The following is an 8,158-nucleotide window of genomic DNA, read 5'->3' as shown; positions in this document are numbered from 1 at the left end:
AGCTTAGTAAAACATGCCTATCAAAGGGGTAGAAATAAACTCATACTGACTTTCAAAGCTGTTTGATGGTCAGTTGTGTGGACGGGCAGAAAAGGCACATTGACTGAAGCACACCAAGGCCATCACTGAGATTAGCCTAGCGTCAGACATTGTTAGATTCAACACACAGTAGCCACTGCCATGGTAACACGAAACACACACCACTTGCTGATGGAAGCATGATTACTTCCAAATTAATATGTGTAACTTCAAGCTCAGTGTGGACTTTGGCTACTACTATCACCATAACAAATGTTGCTTTGGTACAAAACACTTGATGATATAGTCAATGGCTGTCAGAGTTTATTTGTCAGTAAGAATATCATTTTCAGGATTTTTTCTTTCATTTGTAAACAAGGCTAGGACATTGATAAACTTGGCATATTTTGTTAACAACTACATGCTACTCGATACATCTTTGAATACTTAATCAAAATGTTGACTACGGATCCTCCCCACTTCATTGAAGCTACATTGAGGGCTACAGGTTCGTTCTCATTCCAATGTACAGAATACTGGTATTATAAAATAAAAGGAGGTTACAATATCTCACTTTGCCTTTTTTTCTCAAAAACAATCTACAATTTTTAGCCTCATCTTTGGAAGCAAGGGAGCGTAAGTACAGACATTTAAAAACTGGGCAACTTTCTTATACCAGGTGAAGTTTACTACTAACATTGTAACAGACAACAGTTATGGGATTACAGTCATGACCGTAAAACAATTTGTTCAGCAAGGGTGGCTACAAATGATAGGGAACACTCCTTTCTTCTTCCCTTAAAACCCAGAAAACTTGCAAAATGTTGCCAAAACGACAATTTCTTGTCTTATTATAAGTTATATGTGGCTCCATCTAAACTTCATGACTGTCTTACTTGAGCGGTAATGGAGGTTACAAAAATCTGCAGTAATGGACGAGGTTACAGAACTCTCCAAACCCGTGGCTATAATTTCTTCCAAGTCATCAAGTGTTGCGGCAATAAGTGTAGTGGGAAAGTGAAGAAAGCAATGATGAGTTGTGTGATTTGGCTCGAGTCGTAAAGAGTGGCGACAGCATTTTGCACATTTGAATGAGTACAAGCCTACAATGCCAGTACAAAGTAAATTTTGAGCAGGTGCACACTTCAGTTTCATGCACAGATGACTTTCAGAAAGGCCAAGTACTGGCTGTATTTAAAAAAACCTTTTCTATAACAGATTTTACTTTTATGTAAAATTGAGCAAACATCTGGCATGATGTAACCGAATCTGACTGTTATTCTATGGATAAAAAGGTGACAAAAGATGATATACTTACAGACTAATGGTCTATTGTGTAACTATAAGCATCTTCAAAAACAATGTACTTAAGATATAATATGCATTCTTCAGATTCCTCTTCCTATTAAAGATCACCTTCGAATTCAGTGAAACATTGCAAGGAAAGATCAACAGGAATTACATTCAGAGAGATCAGAAGTGTCTTTCAATTCTGCAATCTGTATTTAATCTAAGATAAAGTCAGGAGACATTCAATTCATGTTGTTCATGCCTATGTAGACAATTGCATGAACAAATTGGTAAAACCTTTTACCAGCAGGAAGAAGAATAGACCTTGACATTCTAGCCAATTCAGTGGTCGTCAGATTGTTGCCAATCAGCCATGTGAATTGACATGTTTGAGTTATGGCATATATGCAGTACCTAAAAGGCATTTGACTTTCAAACAGACCAACTATGAGCTATAAAGATGTTATACTATGCAAGGAGGTGAAATGAAACTATCGATCAAGGTGATTTTGACATTTTCTTTAAGGAAAGCAATAATTTAGTTTCACAGCCTTGAATCTATCTCTTTGGCATAAAAATCACAAACTGTATGTATGATACAATTTTTTTAAATAGACTGTAGGCTTAATTTGCTTGTAGACTTGCTATTTTTAGCAGAAGTACCATTGAAAATGCATCAGCAAGGACGACTTTCATGGTTTGTTTTCCTAACAAATCGCATTAAGCCACAAGTCTCACAACCTAAATCCTGCGCCACTTTGTCATGGGCCTCTCCAAATCCCATAACACCACCTCTGTTACACCTGTTCCGAACACACGCCTGCTCTTCCCTCCAGGTAGAGCCTGGAAAAGTCTGCACATCCCTCAAACTGAAGGTTTATGCAGATTCACTGAACCTTCGGTGAACAGCTGCCCGCGTTACGTGTGCACAAGGCATTATCACAAGCACGCTTGGTGGGTGCAGTTTACTTAAGGCTACAAGGGTTTGCTAATGATAGGGGTCTGTAAATACCATAGGTCAGAGTGTTCACACTTGACGAGACAGCAGAACTTCAACATTAACCGCCGAAGTGCAAGGGTGCCATGGTGTCTTAGACTGGCATTTTCAGGGATAAAAACAAGTCTTCAAACACCAGGTGTTCATACAGATACCAATGACAAGATCATAGTAGAGGCACCTGTGTGCAAAATTGGCACCTGAAACCCACTACTGTACAAGCAGTAGATTTGTATCATGAAGTGTCATACATGTACATTAGGAGTTGTAAACTCAGTCACATGACAGAACTATGTACACATGCTCCTAAGTCAACAATATAGCTTCATACACTTACCTACCAGAAGGTGCAGTTTAAAACAAAAATGCCTCTGCTGTCCCAAACTGACACACTAGCTACTTACTTTGTTGCTACCACAAAGGTAAAGAAGGGGGTTTCAAGAGTCTCAAACCATGGAAAAAAATGAGAGAAGTTAAAACTCTGGTTTGGAAGTTGCCTAAGAAAAACCTTGATAACAGCAAGTTGTAACCTTAACACCATAGTTCAAAAGAAGATTTCATTGAATTTCATTTTTTATTAGACTAGATTCCCCAATTCCCCTTTAATATCCTCTGCCAAAGTTGTCACCTGCGGATACACAACCCAGGTTCTCATCCACTAGAAATTCTTTAGATTCACCAAGCTGCTGCACTACAGGTATCTTGTGCTCGGTACATGGTATCTTGGATTACTGGTAACATCATAGACTCTTTCTCAATAACTCACTGGTGAATTACTACTACATACTTATTTGACTTAAAAAAAGGTGACAAACAAGCAGTGAAAATTTGACTTGCATCATCTTGTATATTTAGACTTAATATTTCCTACCCAGAAATAATGGCAGTTGGCCAAAAACTCATTTTGCTGGTACATGTAAGTGTCCCATTCTGTAATTGTTTCCCACCCCAGTTATTTTGGGAGACATGATAAGATGTCTCAAGGGCCACTTATTGCCTATCATGCTGATTGCATAGCGAAGCTTTTGGGATTTACCCTGTTTCAAAGGACATTCTCCACTTTGCCTACACTCGAAAACAAGTGACAGTACAAAATCAGTTTGGGTTGATTGCTGCTCTGGGTATCAATCTGGCTTAACTGTAAAAAAAACTACAAAAATCACACAAGTAAGTTCTATAAAAAAAGGCAAAATTTCATTAAAACAAAACAGGGATTTTAACAGTTTGCACATGCGCTGTGTACCTCAACTTTAGGTACAGGTGCCTGTACATGGGGTTAGGTACAGGTCCAGACCTGAACCTGTACCTACACAATTTGACCATGTGTTCTTCTGAATTCCTTCAATAATGAAACATGAATAAACTTGATAGTCAAGGGTAGGTTTTCGTTTATGGAGAATATTAGACAAAATATGGGCAAAACTAAGATGTTTTACTTTTCATCTCAAAATAGCACTTACGAAACAGGAAAAACATTAATTTCATTAGTTTTCTACCTTCGTACACCTCTACTTAATCAAGAATGTCAACAAAATGCAACTTTATTTAAGATCCTTGATGCTAGATTGTCCTACTTTGGTTTGGCAGCACTGATGACAATAGACAAATATCAACAAGAAGCCATAGGCGACAATTCTCCGTGAAGTATTATATATTGCAACAAAAAGAAGTAGCCATTGGCGACAATTCTCTGTGAAGTGTGATAAATCGAACAAAGAAAAATTGTTTAAACGCGCGTCGGCTCAGTCATCTTAAGACGCAACAACCAATCAGAGATGCGAGATGCCTACACGTGACGCGGGAAGGGCGCGCGATGCCCGAAATATTTTTGCGTCAATATTCAGCGCCGTGATTCAAGAGATTAATACCCGGAAACAATTTTTTCTTGTTTTGAACGCATTAACATGCATTTACGCTAATCTAGTATGATTCAGGGTACTTTTTTTTTAACCTGCCATGGCCAGATTATCTAAAGATGTGTGTATTGTGTGTACAATCTATAGAAAGAGAAATGTACATCAGGTCCGATCATCCGATTTTCACGTTTCGGTTTTTGGACTCGGTTCATGAACGTATTTTGGTTTGGCTCCTGGAATGTGCGAAAAAAATGACTCCCGGGACTGTCTACAGGGAACACTCGCACATTCGCGGTGTATCAGGACAGCGCGACTGGTCGTCATTAGCGCAGTAACAGTTGCATAAACGGACGAAACCATTTACAAAGAAATGGGGATGTTTCGAAAATAAGCATTTACTCCAATATCAAAACAGCTACGGTAAAAATAAAAAGACGTGCATCATCCCGGACATAATGCAACACCACATGCGAAATTACACAGAAATGCGACGTACGGAAGAATGCGTTTTGGCTGCGAACATCTTCCAAAAAACTTGGCATCTCTTAACCATGGGCAAAAACATCTGGAACCACTTATAAAAACCACCCCGTATCTGCATGAACTTTTTTGAACCCCACTGCTATTCCAAACAACGCGTTTTTCTGGACCATTCCAATTCGCCTCGTAATTGTAGGGGTGCGTCTGCGATATTACATTGACCGCGAAAGCAGCAACGGCAAAAATACACATTCGTGCATCAACACGGGCATGCCCGCAGACGGCGTATAAAATTGCGTGCCGATTACACAAAGAGAACCCAGTGTTTTGACTGCGAACATGAAAAATCAGCCGATTACAACACTCCGTCCGGAGGTCCTGACCTCCTTCACGGAGTAATAAAACCAGTCTAGAAATAAAATAAACCTTGCAACAGCTGTGTGGTAAGGGCATCTTCATTTGTCCAAGCTGAGTCAAAGGTCGGCATGTATGTACAACCCATGTATTACAAACCATCTCCAGATGATCCAACTCTTTAATAGCATTAAACAACCAAAAGCTCAAAGAAATATTGATTGTAAATCTGTAAATAGGCCAGGACAATACAAATATTTTAGATATTTGTCTTGCCATGGCAAACATTTCAAGTAAAATTAGATAAGCTTGTAATCAGTCTGATGGTTCAGGAATCCTTTCCCAAAAGTATAATTGGATCTGGTTGATCCTCATCTTCCTTTGCTTCATTACCATGATACGATGTTATCAAAGATATACAATAGATAGCAAATTTGGAGAAGGACTTGAAAGCAGCAGTGAAAGCTCCACGTAGCGACTACAGGCCCAATAGCCCAACAGGTGGAAATGGCCAGTGAATAGTGCCTGAAAAGACCGGTCAACCAGACACAGGAGGAACTTTTAAAAAGGTGCAAGCTTAAGGTGCCTCTTAAGGTGTTATCCAAGTTCCAAGAAGGACTTAGCAAAATAAGGCCACATCACAAGGTGACACCTGTACACAAGTCCACTGGGTGTCTTTTCACTGTACACTTTCAATCATCAAATATCAGGAGACCAAATAGCACTTATCTATATGCCACAGCTTTTAGAGCAGGAATGTCCCTTAGCTTATTGTACATTATTTTGTCACTGAGGTAGAAATTTTGCCCCGCTAGCTATCGTGAATTAGTAGATTTCGGTCTCCGAGGAGCGACCCTCAGATGCATGCTCAAGTTTGACAGCGATGACTGATTGGTTATCACCAAAGTACATCCACTGATGGATGAGTGGGTAGAGTATGGTTCAGACCATGTAGGCTGTAATACTCTAAATAGGCTTTTTTTAAGGAAGATGGGAATTTCGGCATCTGTGATAAATAGTTCAACAGATAGCACATCCCTTGAGTCTCCAGACCACCTCTAACTACAAACAAAGTGAAGAAAGTTTTGAACAATAACTTAGAACATAGTTATTGTGTAAAGATCACTATAATGGTTTAATTTCTTGGTTCTTGTATTCCCCTGCTTCATTTTTTCTTCAGGACACATGCCTTTCAGGGTACATGTATTATCAACTACATATATTTTGATATCGACAGTTACAGTACAGTAGAGATTTGGGGGTTATAACAAAATGATTGTTTTAATTATCTAGGTCACATGCCCAGTCTATAAATTTTCTGGAGATCCAAGAAATTATATTGGGGTGACTTATATGCAACATCCACAACATAACAGTCAAAACTGGTTAAGAAGACCACTCAGCAGACCAATAAAATCTGGTCAATATTGTACAGGTGGTCGCTATAGACCCCAAGGATTCTTATTGCTTGTGCCAATGAGAGACTATCAACAGGTGGTCACATTAGCCTTGTGGTCCTTATGTAGAGTGTAATACAATAATTGTGACAGTATTTGTTACATACTTTCAGGGACTAAAAGTTGCCAAAAGGAACACCTTGTGGTATCATGTATATTACATTACCGGTCTCCAATGATGTATCAGGTACAAGTAAATATTCCGTTATCACCAAGTCACTCCTAACCTAATAACCAGACAGACTAATATTGTAAGAATGAGTTTATTAGTCATGGTTGTGTGTGCAGTCTGATTACAGCAGTTGACTTGTACCAGCAAAACAGATGTTTGCAGCTTGATTGGTCAAGGGATCACAGGGCTCGGCCCTGATTGGATGCTTCCACAGGACACATATCGAATGAATAACATTTCGAAATGGGGCAGCTTAAATTGCAATTCACAACACACACCATAACACGGAATTGATATTGTTCATCATTGCTCTGCTCACCCTCTTCCTTTCCCACAGGCCTCTCTACGGGCCAAATGGGTTGACAATGAAGTTGAAATACTATACTCCCATTTCTATTTCATTTTATCTGTTGCTACCATTCTCTGTAGTAACAACAGAAGTACACTGGTATGAAATACATGACTACATATATTATAAAAATCAGTGCTTTTGGAAAGCATGTTGATATTGATATTTGATATATATTGAAAACAAGTCTTTTGTTTTGAGATTTTAAAAAAAATTAACTGCATTACTTATTTTCAATTGACACTTGCAGCACCAGTATTGCATTACAGCAATGAGGATCCCCCATCTCCACAATGATCTACAACTCAATAATACATGTAACGTATACTGAAGGACGCACTGAAAACCCCCCAGGTAATAGCATTATAAACTCATCTCTGTGCACGCGCCCCCTCCACATTCAATACCTTGCAGCACGCTTCCTCTAATAGCCCATAACCAAAGCAATTACACCCCTACCTGTGCTAGCCGGGAGCGCCCTAGTCGTGCCCCTCCCACCAACAGGAGCCTCTGCCCCGCGGAGGTTTGTGTCTTCCCCGCTGCTCTCGGGATTCGCCGTATGCTCACGGCCGCGTGGGGACTGCGGCGACTCGCCCCGGGCACGCTACAGCCACCTCGCCCCTCCCGGTCCCGGTGGTAGGGGCACGGGGTGTGATTTATAGTCTATGGGAGATCAAAATCGTCCCGTTAGCGTATCAGTGTCGCACCTGTGTCCGATACGCGCGACACTTTCACTTTCACACCTGTCCGAGGGGCGTGTGGGGCGACCTAGGCCCGCACAGCCTGACCACTCCCCTTCCCCTGCTCACCGAGCACCAGAAAGTCCCGCCAGATTCTAGACCATCGCTGTTTTGGGAGGACGGGGGGACCAGAGATGGCGTCCCGTTCTTTCCAGTGGTCGCTCGGAATTTCAAAGAAAATATTGGCGGCAGTTTTGGAAACCAACGAGCCGGGAGGACGCATGCGTACCGCAAGTGAGGGCCGTACCATTCTATATAACGGGGGACTTCCTTGTGTTTATTTCCGGGGGTCCAGAAAGGGTCGTTCCATTAGCGGAGTTGGGGATGCGTGAAATAGGAGATGAAAAATAATGTACATCGTGACTTACTACCACATGGACGTGACAGAGAGGGAATCAAAAGCAGCCTCCCGGATACAGGCCTCCTTGCGATTCAGCCCGATGAT

At 40.8% G+C, this 8,158-nt stretch overlaps 1 protein-coding gene across 2 annotated transcripts in view; it reads right to left on the bottom strand.

Moving 5' to 3' along the window:
- The window catches only part of LOC109485279 (complexin-2-like), a 68,801-nt gene extending 60,876 nt beyond the window's left edge, over positions 1 to 7,925 (bottom strand). The window contains exon 1 of one of the 2 annotated variants that reach the window (XM_019788783.1): positions 7,433 to 7,925. The gene's annotated coding sequence lies outside the window, so the exon portion shown is untranslated. Of the gene's footprint in view, positions 1 to 2,642; positions 2,705 to 7,432 lie in introns of those variants that run through there. The other variant, XM_019788786.1, reaches the window with a different exon arrangement.
- Positions 7,926 to 8,158: the final 233 nt, after the last annotated feature.

This window comes from Branchiostoma belcheri, unplaced genomic scaffold (assembly GCF_001625305.1).
Source record: "Branchiostoma belcheri isolate BF01 breed outbred unplaced genomic scaffold, Haploidv18h27 scaffold74, whole genome shotgun sequence".
Taxonomy (NCBI): Eukaryota; Metazoa; Chordata; class Leptocardii; order Amphioxiformes; family Branchiostomatidae; genus Branchiostoma; species Branchiostoma belcheri.
Note: the sequence above shows the minus strand (reverse complement) of the source record. Positions and strands in the feature narration are given on the sequence as shown.